Here is a 15,251-nt window from a genome sequence, read left to right on the forward strand (position 1 = left end):
ACCCAACTTTTTAATTCATGAATGCTGGGCCGAGGATACACAATGGCAATGGGAAAGGTGTTTGGCCCGAGTAAGGAGTGTGCGACTCGGCTAAAATGTGTGACTGACTTGTATTTTATTTTACTAAACTTATGATCATTCAATCATAATACACCCAATTACATTTAACAAGTTTCTATTATACATACATCCCCAATAATATTTGCAGCCATTCACTTAACATCAAGTCTAGTTATCACTCAGAAAACGTACACGTAAGTTATAACAAAATACAAAGCGTGACAGGGGAAATGAATAAGGAAAAAGGCTCTTGAAATTACGAGTTGTCACACCGTGCCCAAGAAGCAGCATAAAAGACAAACTTGTAGAAGCTTCTATTGCCCACCACGGGGTCGTGTCCAGTGAGCACGGGGGCGTGGTGAAAGTACAGCAGGCGCATTAATTGTAATTGCGAATTACAATTAATGAGGAGAGAGAGTGTCAGACGGGCACGGGGGCGTGTCCAGCGGACACGGGGCCGTGCCCAGCCTTCTGTTCAGCCTATAAATAGGAGTGCTTGGCTTCATTCCATCTCATCCCTTGGCACACCACCTCTCTCACACTTCATCCACCACCCACCACCACCATAACACCATCATCCACCACCATCATCCATTGTCCATCGTAGAGTGTGTGAGTCGTCTCGGGATCCAAGATTGATAGTAAGAGTTCTTGACAAACAAGGCCATGTTTGCCTAAGGGTAAAAAAAGTAAAAAAACCATTCCTCAGATAAAACACCATTGAAAAATAAAACCCCAAATAAATACAAAATGTCAATTTTATCACTGCGTACTTTTTTCTGTGTTTTTAGTTTAAGTTCTCTGTCTACAAAACGCCATAAAATATGAAACGCCATTATATATAACGCCAAAGTTTACATCCGGATAAATGTTAATTACATTTTTTGTTATAAAAATAACATCCCGCCTAAACTACGCGCCAAAAAAAATCTATAAATAGAAACGCCTCACCACCTTCCGTTTATCACACCAAAAAAACACACAGTTGTTGCTAAGAAAATTTACAACTCAATGTAAAACGCCAAAACATACAACGACAGCAAACATCTTTTCTTTGATCCTCAGTAATGTTCTGCATGAAACTTCATTTAATGATTTGTTACGTGAGTGTAGAAAGATTTTGCTGCATGAGATGGACAAAATTGAAAAAAGAGGGACTGATGACACCCATATGTCATACTGTCATCTTTGTTCCTGAAGAAGGTTTGGATGATAAGAAGAGACCTATACCAGTGTAAATGCTACTTTGGCCTCAATGAATATAATGAAGACCACAGGCAGATAGCATCCACCGACAGGGGGTCGCTCTATATCTCCAACATCCACAAAGACACTTCAACACATGAACAAAGAAAATAAACAAACGCCATTTATTTGTCACATTTCTTGTAGTTTCAAAAGAAAAAAGAGACTGATGACACTGAAGATTTAAAATCATAAATTGCTTCTACTTTGTTTTTTTTTTTAATTTTCTTTATCTACTGTTTGTTTTGTAATGTCACTTAATAAACAACAAAATAATATTAATGCTATAATGAAAAATATAATAAAACGCCAAATTTAGCAAATACGTGTAAAATGCCATAATGCCATAAAAAAGCCCCAAAAAACTACCAAACTATAATAAAATTAATTTGAACAACTAATATTATATAAAAAAAGCGTGAAACAATGTGCAAAGAATATAAAACAAAAGAAGTCCAATAGTTATCTAACCGCCGTTGGAAAACAAAAACGGCATAATTACAGCCGTCAAAAGATTTGACGTGTTACACCATTAAAACAGTGGAGTCTGAAAACAAAACACGGTAAACTGCAAAAACAGTAAAATGAAACGACGGAAAACATAATTACTAACATCTATTATATTAAATATTTTTATCTTTTTCAAAACGCAATAATTACCTAACATGCGCGAGAAAAAAAGTCAATATAAAAGAAGACAATCAGAACCCAAGCTCAAAACACGCCAAAAAGACTAAAACGCCACATATTCTCCAAAAACGCCAAAAAATTAAAAAATGGCTAAGGTTATTGCATGGAGGTTTGAAAGGAAAGACAAACGATTCATCATAAAGTTCTCTGACAGGAGAAGGGTAAAGGTAAGAACAATAAAAGCCATGATGGGAATGAATGAAAATGTTCAGAAGGATATCCTGGCCCTTGGGGTTCCAAGAGACAACGATTGTGAAAGAACAAGAACTGTAATAAAAAAGACTGGAGAGAAAGTTTCCGGCAGAAGATGATGATGATATTGAAGATACTCATATACCAAAACTTAGCAGTTGGGTATTGCATGAGGAAGAAGGAACACTTGAAGTTACTTATAAAAACGGGGTGCAATATTCAAGACCAATGGAAGAAATGTTGAAGATAGGGTTGCTATCTATCATTGAACAACTCTGTGATTTAACACCTTTAAACGATCCACAATCAAAGAAAGCAGTGATATTCAAGAATATGCTGCAGAAAAGAAGAGACGAGCTAATGGCGTTATACGCAAAAATGAAATTTGATGATGAAGAATCTGAAGAAAGTGATGAAGAAAGCGATGGGTACATCTCTGATGTAATCCCACCTACGAAGACTATTAGTTTATTTTGATTTTCGTGTTACTGTAGTTTTATAAAATATTGATCTATGGTAATGAATTATTAACAAAAAGATAAAAAACGCCAAAAATGACATGGAAAAAGCCATAACGCTAAAAGATTAACTATATGACACAAAAAGAATTAATTCAACGAGAAGAAATCTGAGAAAAAATAATAAAACGTCAAATAATTAATAAATCTACATAACGCCAAAATTATCTTGCACGCAAAAAATAAAGAAGCATGTCAAACGCGAAAATCGTGAAAGGAGAAGAATACTAAAAAGACAAAAAACCCCTCGGACCTTGATCATGCCCCACGCCACGTGTTCGGCCAGGATGCGTTCTCACCGTTCTCATACTTTTTGCCGTTTTCTCCAGATCCCGTTTCTATATATATACTAGGTTATAACCCGGAAATTTTCCGGGTAGGAACATTTAATTTACAACAAATAAAAGTATAAAAATAACACTTTTAACATCAAAAGCATCCTCTTTCCCTTTTCTCCACCATAAATTTTTAATTCGGTTTCTTAAACTTTTTCTTGTTATAAAGAGCCATAAAATCATACAAAAGCAAGAATGTAAAGTACACATCTATATTTAAAGCATTTACATTGGAGCTTCTATTCCTTCATTATATAGAGAAAATAATAGAGGAAACAACAAAAATACCATCACATTTGAATTTCTATAATAGAAAAAAATTAAAGAATGTAAACTACGCCTCTATATTTATAGGGTCACATTCAACGCTCTATATTGTTATTGTGAGTGTGTAAAAAAGAGAAAAATATATTTATAGGGTCACATTCAACCACCACCAACGACCACTTTCATTTTTACAATATTCGCACAAAAGCCGACTTTCATAAACATATACAATCTTCATCCAAGCAAATATGTCCAGTTAGCTTTAATTTCATATGGAAAACAGCAGATACCTTGCATACATTTAAGAAGATATATCGAAGCTTATTAAGTACACGACATGATAACGCACTGCATAAATAATGACATGAACCATTTTACCTGGAAGGCAATATTCATGAAAAAAGTAAGTAGATAATGGTGTGGCGGTTTCTTTGGGTCTATAAATCCTTGATTCGTCACCAAGTACTTCTGGACGGCGTTTTAACGCATCAAAAATTGCATAAAGTTGGGTATTTTATCGTCTTTCAACAGCAGCCCAAACCAAAACTGTCATCATGTAGTCACTAAAATTTCTTAGATTATCTTTCCGAGCTTCCTGAACGGCGGATACCATTGCCATTTCATGAACCTGAGATTATGAAATTATGACACGAATATTGTGAATTAAGTAACAATTGGTTGTCATTTCATTAATGGCTGTGAAACATGTATTTTGTTGGAATTACTGGGGGACTTTGGGAACTTTGAACTTGAAATTTTGCAAATTTAGAATGTTGCAGTTGACAACGGGCAACCATGAATGAGAAATCATTATTATTTTTCTTTATTTTTGGATTATCATGTCTTACATTCAATGGATGTGAGAGAATCCCTTTGTGCAATATCTACTTCTTCAAGTGTTAAGTAAGCCATGGATGAAAAGTAGTGTAACCAGTAGTACGGTTGGTTTCAAGGGAACCCCTGCATTCAGAAAACATGTTTAAAACAATAGAACAGTGGATGAAAGAACCTGTTAAATATATATTTTAAATCATAAACTCAATTTCCCTTCTCTACAAAGCGTAACATCACACAACTTGGAGGTGTCAAATTAATAATGTACTCCTTCAAAATAGAAATAACCTTAAAGCTTCATTCGTCTTACGCTCCTGACAAAATCCAGTTACCCAAATTGTATACATGAATCAAAATCTTGCAACTTTATATCCATATCAAGTAATAATCTCACAAACCTCTCTATTTTGCCTTTTTGGAGATAACCTTAGACCAATTTATGAATTTAGCTCAAAAGAAAAATTGGTCAAATGGCTCAAAGTTGCCTAGTGTGTATTGTTAATCAATACTTCCTACTGAATTTCGAAATCAGTTGATTCAAAATTTTGTACATAAGTCAATTTTAGCTAATGAATATAAAAAATGTTAGATTTGAAAAAAAAGTAGTAGTTTCAACGCAACTCTATTCGACCCGTTTGTCCCGTACAAAAATGACTTGTTATGAAGAAGATAATTACCAGATTAGAGCCGACAGGTCAAGGAAGACTTGAAAGAAAGATGGTCTAATTTTGTTTGAACAACTTGGATAGTATAGGATAGTATAGGTTATCAGATGATCATGGATAAAAATATAAAATGAAAATATAGCAGATAATCATAAATTAGGAAATTATCTGTACCAAAAGTGCATACTTTATCAATGTGAGATACATGTGTGTCAAAAAAGTGAAGAGCAACCATTAACCGGTTCCAATTTTATGTGGAAGTAGAAAAAAATAAATGGAGAAAAAATGAAACATACCAATTCGCAAGTTCTCTATATCCCTTGTTGTGGTTGCTCACGCCGATTGCCGGAGAAACGGACCCTTTTTCGGAATCCTAGCCGTAACCCTAAGGTGTTACAAATAACCACCACAAACCACCATCACCATAAATTAGTGCCAGTATTCTATTTAGTTGTAGTTCCAACAGAATTAAGTTAGTTTAATAGGAGGATTGACTTAATTCACAAAGAAGTACCTGGCTAGCAATGGCTTCTACATAATTTAAAGTATGGAGAAGGAGACGAAGGATCCAATGTGAGTGCTATTAGACACTAATGCTTTTTTTATTAGCCCTATTCAATACGCACACATAAACATGATATCAATACCCAGTCCAACTTGAAAACTAACCTCCTTCCTAAGACAAACATCAAGTCCAAAAGTCACCCACCTTGCATTTGCAAGAACCGCCACACGATGTGGTTTGATGTGGATAATCCAACTTCAACTACTGCGGATGAAAAACATAGTCACAGACTGACCGGTCAACAATAACCAAAAGCAAAATGACAATGTTTACTTGAAATCTAAATATCTCTATTTACCCATCTACATATTTATTTGTCATCTAAATACTTTAAAGGCAAACTTATTAAACCTGGTACATAAAAAAGATTAGATTTTCTAGAAATTGTTAAAAGAATCACATATAACCATATTCAATACATGTATTTACGTGAGATCTAAATCTAGTTTAATTTGATACTGTATAAATAATGTTGATATATATCCATCACCCTAATCCTAAATACCACATCATGACCATCATCCATCCCCTCTGCAATCCGATTCCATACATACACATATAAAGTTACACTTTTTTTAAAGATATATATACAATATTGGAGCTTTTGTACTGTGTATTTACCTTATATCCGAACATGACTTGTATATTTATTTATTATATTTATTCTTTTACCAATACGAACCTGCATACAATTTTCTCCGAGGGCTATGAAAAAACTAATAATTCCAAACAAATGCATACACAAATAAAAAACATAAAAGAATTTAATCATGTAAATCAAATTTAACCTTACGAAAATCATAGAGTGTAAAAACTTAACCGTGAAGCACACAAATACATATGAAAAAAGTAACGTAGATTAACGCCAAATTTAATCACTCACAAACAACTAACAAATTAGGCTATATACATCGTTACAAAAGGAAATTCAAAACCAAACTCCAACACATAAGCTCAAGAGTATTAGAAAGTATTATAACAGGTGAATTAAAGACCTTTTGATACCAGCAAGTGAAACCTCAACAGATTGACGCACATTAATATTAAAACCATCGCCATTCGCAATCTTTGACAGGTCGAAAGAAAAATCTAAAAATGCAATCAACTAACCTTAAGCTCGTGACAACGTGTGCCTATATTAACAATCCACAAATCACACACATCACCTAAAGAACAGTGAAAAATTAAGTTAACAATGCCACAAACCTGAAAACATAAACAACAAAAACTGAACACATGAGATCTAAAGACCAAATGCACGTGTTAAGCATAAAAAACACTGCACCAAAAGTAGAATGTGTAAAAGAGAACGGGTTCGCAACCTGTCATAACCAATTCATGTTAAATTTCATAGCCCACACCTACTGGTTTAGTGAGATTATTCAGACTGCAAGGAGGTTGGTTGATCAATGTTTATAGGATGAGAAACATCTCTTCCACCACTGCAAGGTGGTAATTCTTGTCAACATCATCAATGTCCACTATTGGTTCCTCGTATACATCTTTATCCTAATAAACAGATTCAAAAAATTAGTCAATATAACTTTAATATGAAGAATAACAATAAAGGAATAGATGATTAAACCGGTTATCGCAAGGCTGCAATCTGCAATGATGCTTCACTCGGCTCCGTTATCTTAGATAGTGGATTGAATGTGTCCTCCATGTCAACCTATAAAAGCAATCGTGTCAAGCCATATTAATAGACTGCCCAATCACCACCCGATCCCGCCATCTGAGAGTGGCGATTTTGTGGATGAATCAGATGGTGGTCAGCGATGGGCATTTCTGAAGCGGCGAGCACCATTACCATCACCGTACCTGATAACCATCATCCCCTCCACCATGTGACATCTCTTTCACAGGTTATGTTTGTACAAAATTTCAACATAAATGAATTCCAACAACAAATAACAGAAAAAACTATGAGTTCAGAAACAAAATCAAGAGACTTGTAAAATGTTATCCTCTCACCAGACAAATTGAAAAGACAAACAACGCCAAAAAAAACTTCAAAGGAGAAACCTTAAACCTACAAATCGTAAAACTGAGTTTGGTCATTACGTATGGTTCTCATTTTAGGGTTGCTGTGAAAAGGGGAAAGATACGGTAACAAAATGCAATGAAAGAATAACATACAACAGTTTAAGAAAATGATTAACAATAGCAAAATTTCTTACTGATACTTGATGCGTGGTTCAACCAGAAGGAACATGAATTTAATATTTAGGGTTTTTTAGAAAAGAAGTGTGGTGATGGTTGATGCGAATAGGGTTTGTGGTGATGAATGATTGATCTCTTCTTTGCGGAACAGAGTGAAACGGCCAAAAGAATGGATATCAAAATTAGGGTTTCCAAGGTGCAAGAGAAGAAGCGTCACCTGAATCTACCTATACCGACCCGAAGCCCAAAACTCCGACCCACTTTGTTTCGGATCCCGCGTCCCAAAATTACTTGTGTGTGTAATATTGTTTCCCTCCCAAAATCACTCTGTACTCCACCATAAGATGCCACATAAGCAAAATGGCTTCACCATTCAAAGACAAATGGCCCAAATCATCTCATTTATTAATATATATATATATAGGGGTTGTTTGGCAACTTCTGAATGGTTATGTGTTGAACCAGTAAGAGGTCTGAACCATTAAGTTGTCACACCCCAACCGATGGCGGAAACATCGGGATGAGACGAAGTGTGTAAAGATTGCTAGAGACGTCATAACACTATATGACAATATTTTATTAAATTCAAATTTCATTTCAAAACTAAATGTTACACAATATTCAAAAGGAAATAACAACATTGTTTCAACAAATAACATAACAACAAAAGATAGATAAATTTAGGTGTGTATCTAGCCACCCTAAACTTGTTTCATCAATCATCCATACTTCAATAATCAACCTGCAACATGTATTAAAATAGAGTTTCAATGCAAAAGCAAAGAGCGAGTATACAAGTTTGTTTACATAGCATAATAGAATAAAAACTCATATCCAACATGAACATAATAAAATAGTTTCAGCCATGCTAGTTTACGCAGTCCAAGTGATAGCCCAAGTTTCCAATGCGTTAAAGTACCTAACCCAAAGTTTCACGGGAGGTTAATATGTCTCCTCCTAACAATACCCCAAAGACTAACGGGGAGGTGCATTACCCCTATAGCGCTACCATTGTTAAGGCGGAACTACACACAAGGATTAAACGTTCACATAGCACAAAATAGTCTCAAGTATCACAAGTTTCATGTTTCATGTTTAAAAGGATAGAGCATGTTTCAAATGAGTTTCAAGTGTCACGTGCGTTTAATATAGAATACATGTTGCACCCAAAGTGTTTAAAAGTAAAATGGGTTCGAGTATACTCACAAAATTGCATATGCTTTCCGATTATCCAAGGCAACGAAGTTGTTGAGACTAGAAAGTTGAATGTGTTCGATTTGGAGTTTACGAGGTGTTTACATATGGTTCTAGGGATTTGGAGTTTAAATAATATGAAAATAAACATATGAAAATAATCATCTAACACCTATGACACTTGTTCTTGACACTATGAAACTCTAAAAGAGTTTAAATGTTTTCATGGAACAAGGTTCCATTAGAATCGTAACAAGTTGTCAAGGCCTAAGATGATACAATCTACTAGCTTGACGAATCTCCATTAGTTCATCACCAAGAGTTCGATTGTTTGGTTGTTACATAACTATTACATAGTGTATATTACATCATATATATCAAGTATGAGGTAGAAGACTAAGGTCTTCATTTAGGCACCTCAAAGTGTCATAGAAATCATACATGAGGTAGGAAGAACAAGCTCCCATTTAGGTACCTCCAATGTTCACCACTACACTTGATGTAAAAACATTCAAGGAGGGTCTTGAACTTACATAAGAAATGAAATGAACAACTATTCTATGAGAAAACATCAAGAAATGAGTGGATGTTCATGAAAGATAGCCCAAGCTAGTCTAACCATCACACTTTTACCAAGCTTCAAGCTTGAACACTTCTTGTGGGTAGAACCCTAACTAAAACAGAACGTTTATGAGGTTTAATCCTCTGATTTTAAGTGTCTCAACCTTGTTTTTAAGCCCAACTAACCATTCATTTGATTATGAGCATTAGGACATAGGTTTGAGATGAGAAAACTCAAGTTTGGTTAAGTTTAACAAAGATTTCATGAAAACAAAAACAATCAGTGGACTTTGGAGCCTTTTTGCTGGAGTTCCAGGGACTTATTTACTGTGAAAAACCCATGGAATCGAGGCTAAGGTCAAACCAAGCACATAGGAAAAAGAATGAGCAAAAACGGACAAGAAACGAGTGAGATATGCTCATTTTTGCGAAGTAGGGTGAATCTGCTCGAACATCAATTTGCAGCTGCGTTTTTGGATGATTTGAGAGTGATTTGGATGAGTTTGTAAAGTGATTTGAGCTTGGATTAGCTTGGTATTTATAGGAGAAGGTTTGGGTTAGGTTGTAGTTGTGTAATTAATGTTATAAGTGAGTTTAAAACTCAAAAAGATCACAAAATCGCGCCCAAAACTAGCTGGTAAAGGGGCTGATCCCTTTTTGCGCGCTGGTGGGCTTGTCTGGGCGAGTGTTTAAAGGATTAATGGTGCTGATTGTAAACAATGTGAGGGCAGCGGTGGAGTGGTCTGCGCGTGTGTTTGTGAGATAAGCGACCCGGGTTCGATCCTTAGGGTCTGCATTTATTTTTTTTTTTTGGATTAAATTCTTTTTGTTTCAGTACATGAAACTTTCAGGAAATACCTAAATAGTCCCTGTAGTTTAAAGTTTCGGTTAATTACTCAAATAACCCCTAGGCTTTAATTAAAACTAGTGTTGTGTTATTTTGTTTAGTAAGAAAACTAACTTTATGAAACAAACTAACTAGGTTAGTTTACTAACTTTAAAATCTAACGAGTCTAACTAGATTATTATAAAAATAAATCTTTTAATTTGTGAAATTAATTAATTTAATTAACTAAACAATTTATAAATAACCATATTTATAAGGATAAAATCTTTAAACGTTTATTCGTTTTACAAAGCTTTCGAGTTGCGAGAATTTGGATCCGAATCTCATTATTTTAATAGTTTCAATTAGCTTAACGAGCTTAGAGCGTAACAACGAATCGAAGTATAGGATAATATATCGTTCAAACGCGAATTTCATTATGCTTCCAGTCTCGGATTTTAATGAAAGGATGATTACAAGAACACAAGGTTTCCAAAAATATGATTACAAGCAAGGGTTTCCCAATATAGAACGTATGAAAACGCAGGGCGTTACAGTCTCCCCTCCTTTAGGAAATTTCGTCCCGAAATTTATTCAAGAGGAAGACTTGAAAGTGTTTTGGGGGAAAAGGTGGAAATGGAGATTTGGAAATTTTGAAATATTTTGAAAGGGTGAAATTTTGAAGAGCGGTGAAATAGGTTTGTAAAGGAATTTGTTTGGTTAAAATGGTTTTGAGGCATAAGCATGGGTGAAGCGTGTATAGGTAAAATGAGTTAAACAAGTTTTGAATAACTAAATTTGTAGTTGTTTTACAATTGCATTGTATTTACGAGAGGGATCTTTATATATAAAACGGTTTGTAATCAATTAAAAGTGAGGTAGTTTGCATAGGAAGTTTTAAGGATAGTATAAAATCACGCATTTGTAAAAATTGTTTATTGAGGAGGGCGAGGAGGTTTGGTACTAAAAAAATGATAGCGGCCTACTAGGTATGTTTACACAAGAATAAAGAATAGAAATATGGTTTTAAAGGTAAAGAGATAAGTTAGGATTCGAATGTTTAAACCGATGTGATTATGAACGAGGTTCGTATAAGAGGATAAGGAATAATGGAGAATAATGAGAGTATAAAAGTGAATGATTGATGTTGAATACACGAATGCGAGTATCAGAAATAGCATAAGCGCTGGATAAACGAAAGTAGCGTGCTTAAGAATGAAGTCTCGTCATGGATAATCGGATATAATGCATTTGTGAGTTGCTTAAAGTTGAATTAGGTCCAAAGGTTTGCAAAGCACTGAATTACTCATGGCACGTTCTACGAAAGTTCAGTAATATGGTGGAAACACTTATATATAGGATGTAACAGCAGCGTATACACCATGTTTCGACCATGTTACATCTGTTTCGTTATTCGGTGCAATGTTACATTCCGTGTTTTACCATATGCAGTAGTACACTCTATGGTTCTCATACGCCTATCATTATAATCCCGTGTGCACCCGCGATTATATTGATCGTCGCATGATCCGCATAGCTTGTACTAGTTGCTTATGAATTAAGGTATACATAAATTCTGAAAATAAGATTGTGTGTGTATAGTAATGTAGCATATAAGTATGTTTGCGTTCCAAATAGTATAGACCAACGTAAACGAATTCCCTCAGGTTTCGCTCGCGTACTGGTGCGAATGTATAAATTTTATGTATGAATAAAAGCATGAGCATAGTATAAGTTTTAAATATGAAGACGTGTGCGAGCATAACGACAAACGCATGGTTAATAGTATGATCACAAGTATAAATATGACACGTATGGAAAAATGAGTACCAATGTGAGTGCAATTTGTGCACAAACGAATGACGTGAGTATAAACACAATTCGTATAGATGAGAGTATAAATATAAGTACGAGTATAACAGAAATCGTATAAATGAGAGTATAAATGCGAGTACGAGTATAACATAAATCGTATAAATGAGAGTATAAACACGAGTACGAGTGTGAATACGAGTATAAATATGAGTATAAACACAAGATGCATGAGTATGGATGTAAATGTGAAAATTAAGTGTACAACATGAATGTTTAAGTATGAATAAAATACATGTGTATGAGTATAAGTGTAACAAAGTTGTAAAAGTGCAAATGAAAACATAACTCGTATGAATATGAATACGAATGTAGTATAGACATGAATGTAAGGACAACGTAAATGTATAATTGTGAGTGTGTGTATAAACGTAAAGCGTATGAATTTTGAATCATAAGTATAACATAAATGTGTACGTGTGAACATAAGTAAGGGCATAGAATGTATAAGTATGGATGTAGGAAATAATGATTTTATTTACAGTATAAATCGAAATGCACGAGTTTATGCGCGTAAAAGATTAAAAGTTTTGAGTATGAAAGAAAAAGGGGACGAGCGACGCGCGTGAGATTGTTGGGAGATATTGACTAAAACGTGTAAAATGATATGCATATATAGTTGTTTGAGCAAAACGTGAAGTTAAAATAGATTGAGTAGTCATGGAGCGTAAAATCTAGTCTGTAAATGTAAAAGGGAGTATAAATCATCCATTGACTATGTAAATTTTACTTTGTAGACGAATGGGAATGCTACTATGGTTTTAGAAGAATTTATATAGTCGAAATTATTGGTTCCTACGAAGTTTCCTTACCCACGTGTTTTGAATTTAATTGACGTATCGAGTGAGATTTGATAAGTTCTAGGGTTTAATAAGTTTGTATCGTTTTAAATAACTTTGTATATAAACAATTTTGAAGTTTATAGATTCTTGAGAAAAAGTTGATCCCTAGAAAAGAAATTTGGTGCATGAACTTAGTGATTATTGAAAGCGTCTTTTAATAAAATGTTTTGTTGATTTTGAAAGAAGTTCTAGTAAATGTTTGAATAAAGTTTTTTAATGTTTTATAGACGTGTGCAAGAAAGTTGGTTGATTCCCGATTGAAAATAAAAATCCCTAGTTTAATGTTGTGAGGTGAGCGTGTTTTAATAATTATGTTGAATGTGAAATTTCGTGGGCCATGGATTTTTTTTTTTAGACTGACTAAGTTGATGAGTAGCATTTCGTGAAATTTCGAATGTTGAAGAACAAGCGTCTATGAAAAAGTTAAGAATTTCGTGTATGTGAGCCATAGGAAAATAGATGGTAAGGTAAGAAATTCCTTTATATAAGTAATGCATTTTGAAATAATTAGAGGTTTGTAATGATAAACGGTTTGGATATAAACATGTTCGTATTTTCATAAAATAATCTATTAAAAGAAAGCATTGGTACGATCACCTAGGTAAGGGAATCACCCCTAACTCGTTGGTGAGGTCGTTGTACGATGATAAAAGAAATGGAGTTAGTCGGTCAAGGTAAGGAAATCACTCCTATCTTGATGATATGCTTCCATTTATAGTTACAAGAAATATGAATTAAATTATATGAAATCATGCATATGTATAAATGTACGAAAAATATTTAATATGTTGTGTGTGTGTGAGAAGAAAATATCGAAAGTAAATTTGAATTTGAAAGATTGTATTGTATAAGATGAAAAAAATAGAACACATGTTTGATTAAAATTTGGATGGTTCCAAAAACGGAACTTTGACTAACCAAAGTGGTCGAAAAGTCTTTTGAATTTGAGAAGCATGTTTTGGCCTAATAGGTGGAATACTCTCGCCGACAAGTCGGTTAATGGTATTTACCCTTCCGGTTACTACATGCCCCAAATCAATCGAATTTCGAGACTTGGTGGGATTTATTAAAAAAAAAAAATAATCAAGGAGTGGAACTAGTCGACAAGGTGCGGGTTTCACCCCTAACTTGACGATTTCGTATCCTAAGTGTGGTTGTTACTCGTCGGGTCAAAATTAATTTCGACACGTTGACGAGGGTCCACTAGAATTTGAAATTTAAAATTTACCATTAAGATGTGGATTTCACTCCTAGCTTGATGGCAATATTTCGTGTAAAAAGGAATAGGTAGATTGAGAGTCGTTCACCAAATTGTTGGTTTCATGCCTATTTTGGTGAATTCGTCTCATTTGTATAATACGAGTGTTTACGGATTTAGAATAGTCGAGTAAAATGTATGAGGAAAGCGTATGTTGAATATTAACAAACAAGTATAAACATGTCAACAATAGCACATAAAGAATGGAATATTAAAACAAATATTAACGCATAATGAAGCAAGTATTAACACATAAGAATTGCATATCAAGTATTAACACATAAATGACATATACGTTTAAAAGATAAAAGAGGATAAATAAGAAGTAATTAAAGTAGCATGCAAGTAGTTTCAAAAAATGTAAAAATAAGGCTCTAAAACTATAGACTAGGTAAAAGCATTCCTACTTTTCCTAATTCCCTATAGTTATGGCTCTGATACCAATCTGTCACACCCCAACCGATGGCGGAAACATCGGGATGAGACGAAGTGTGTAAAGATTGCTAGAGACGTCATAACACTATGTGACAATATTTAATTAAATTCAAATTTCATTTCAAAACTAAATGTTACACAATATTCAAAAGGAAATAACAACACTGTTTCAACAAATAACATAACAACAAAAGATAGATAAATTTAGGTGTGTATCTAGCCACCCTAAACTTGTTTCATCAATCATCCATACTTCAATAATCAACCTGCAACATGTATTAAAATAGAGTTTCAATGCAAAAGCAAAGAGCGAGTATACAAGTTTGTTTACATAGCATAATAGAATAAAAACTCATATCCAACATGAACATAATAAAATAGTTTCAGCCATGCTAGTTTACGCAGTCCAAGTGATAGCCCAAGTTTCCAATGCGTTAAAGTACCTAGCCCAAAGTTTCACGGGAGGTTAATATGTCTCCTCCTAACAATACCCCAAAGACTAACGGGGAGGTGCATTACCCCTATAGCGCTACCATTGTTAAGGCGGAACTACACACAAGGATTAAACGTTCACATAGCACAAAATAGTCTCAAGTATCAGAAGTTTCATGTTTCATGTTTAAAAGGATAGAGCATGTTTCAAATGAGTTTCAAGTGTCACGTGCGTTTAATATAGAATACATGTTGCACCCAAAGTGTTTAAAAGTAAAATGGGTTCGAGTATACTCA

At 34.2% G+C, this 15,251-nt stretch overlaps 1 long non-coding RNA gene across 1 annotated transcript; it reads right to left on the reverse strand.

Moving 5' to 3' along the window:
• Positions 1–3,507: 3,507 nt before the first annotated feature.
• LOC118490348 lies at positions 3,508–3,926 on the reverse strand. Its single transcript, XR_004889347.1, has 2 exons — positions 3,686–3,926; positions 3,508–3,597 (listed from the first exon to the last, which is right to left on the reverse strand). It is a non-coding gene; the product is annotated as an uncharacterized LOC118490348 (long non-coding RNA).
• Positions 3,927–15,251: the final 11,325 nt, after the last annotated feature.

The sequence above is a fragment of the Helianthus annuus genome, chromosome 3 (genome assembly GCF_002127325.2).
Source record: "Helianthus annuus cultivar XRQ/B chromosome 3, HanXRQr2.0-SUNRISE, whole genome shotgun sequence".
Taxonomy (NCBI): Eukaryota; Viridiplantae; Streptophyta; class Magnoliopsida; order Asterales; family Asteraceae; genus Helianthus; species Helianthus annuus.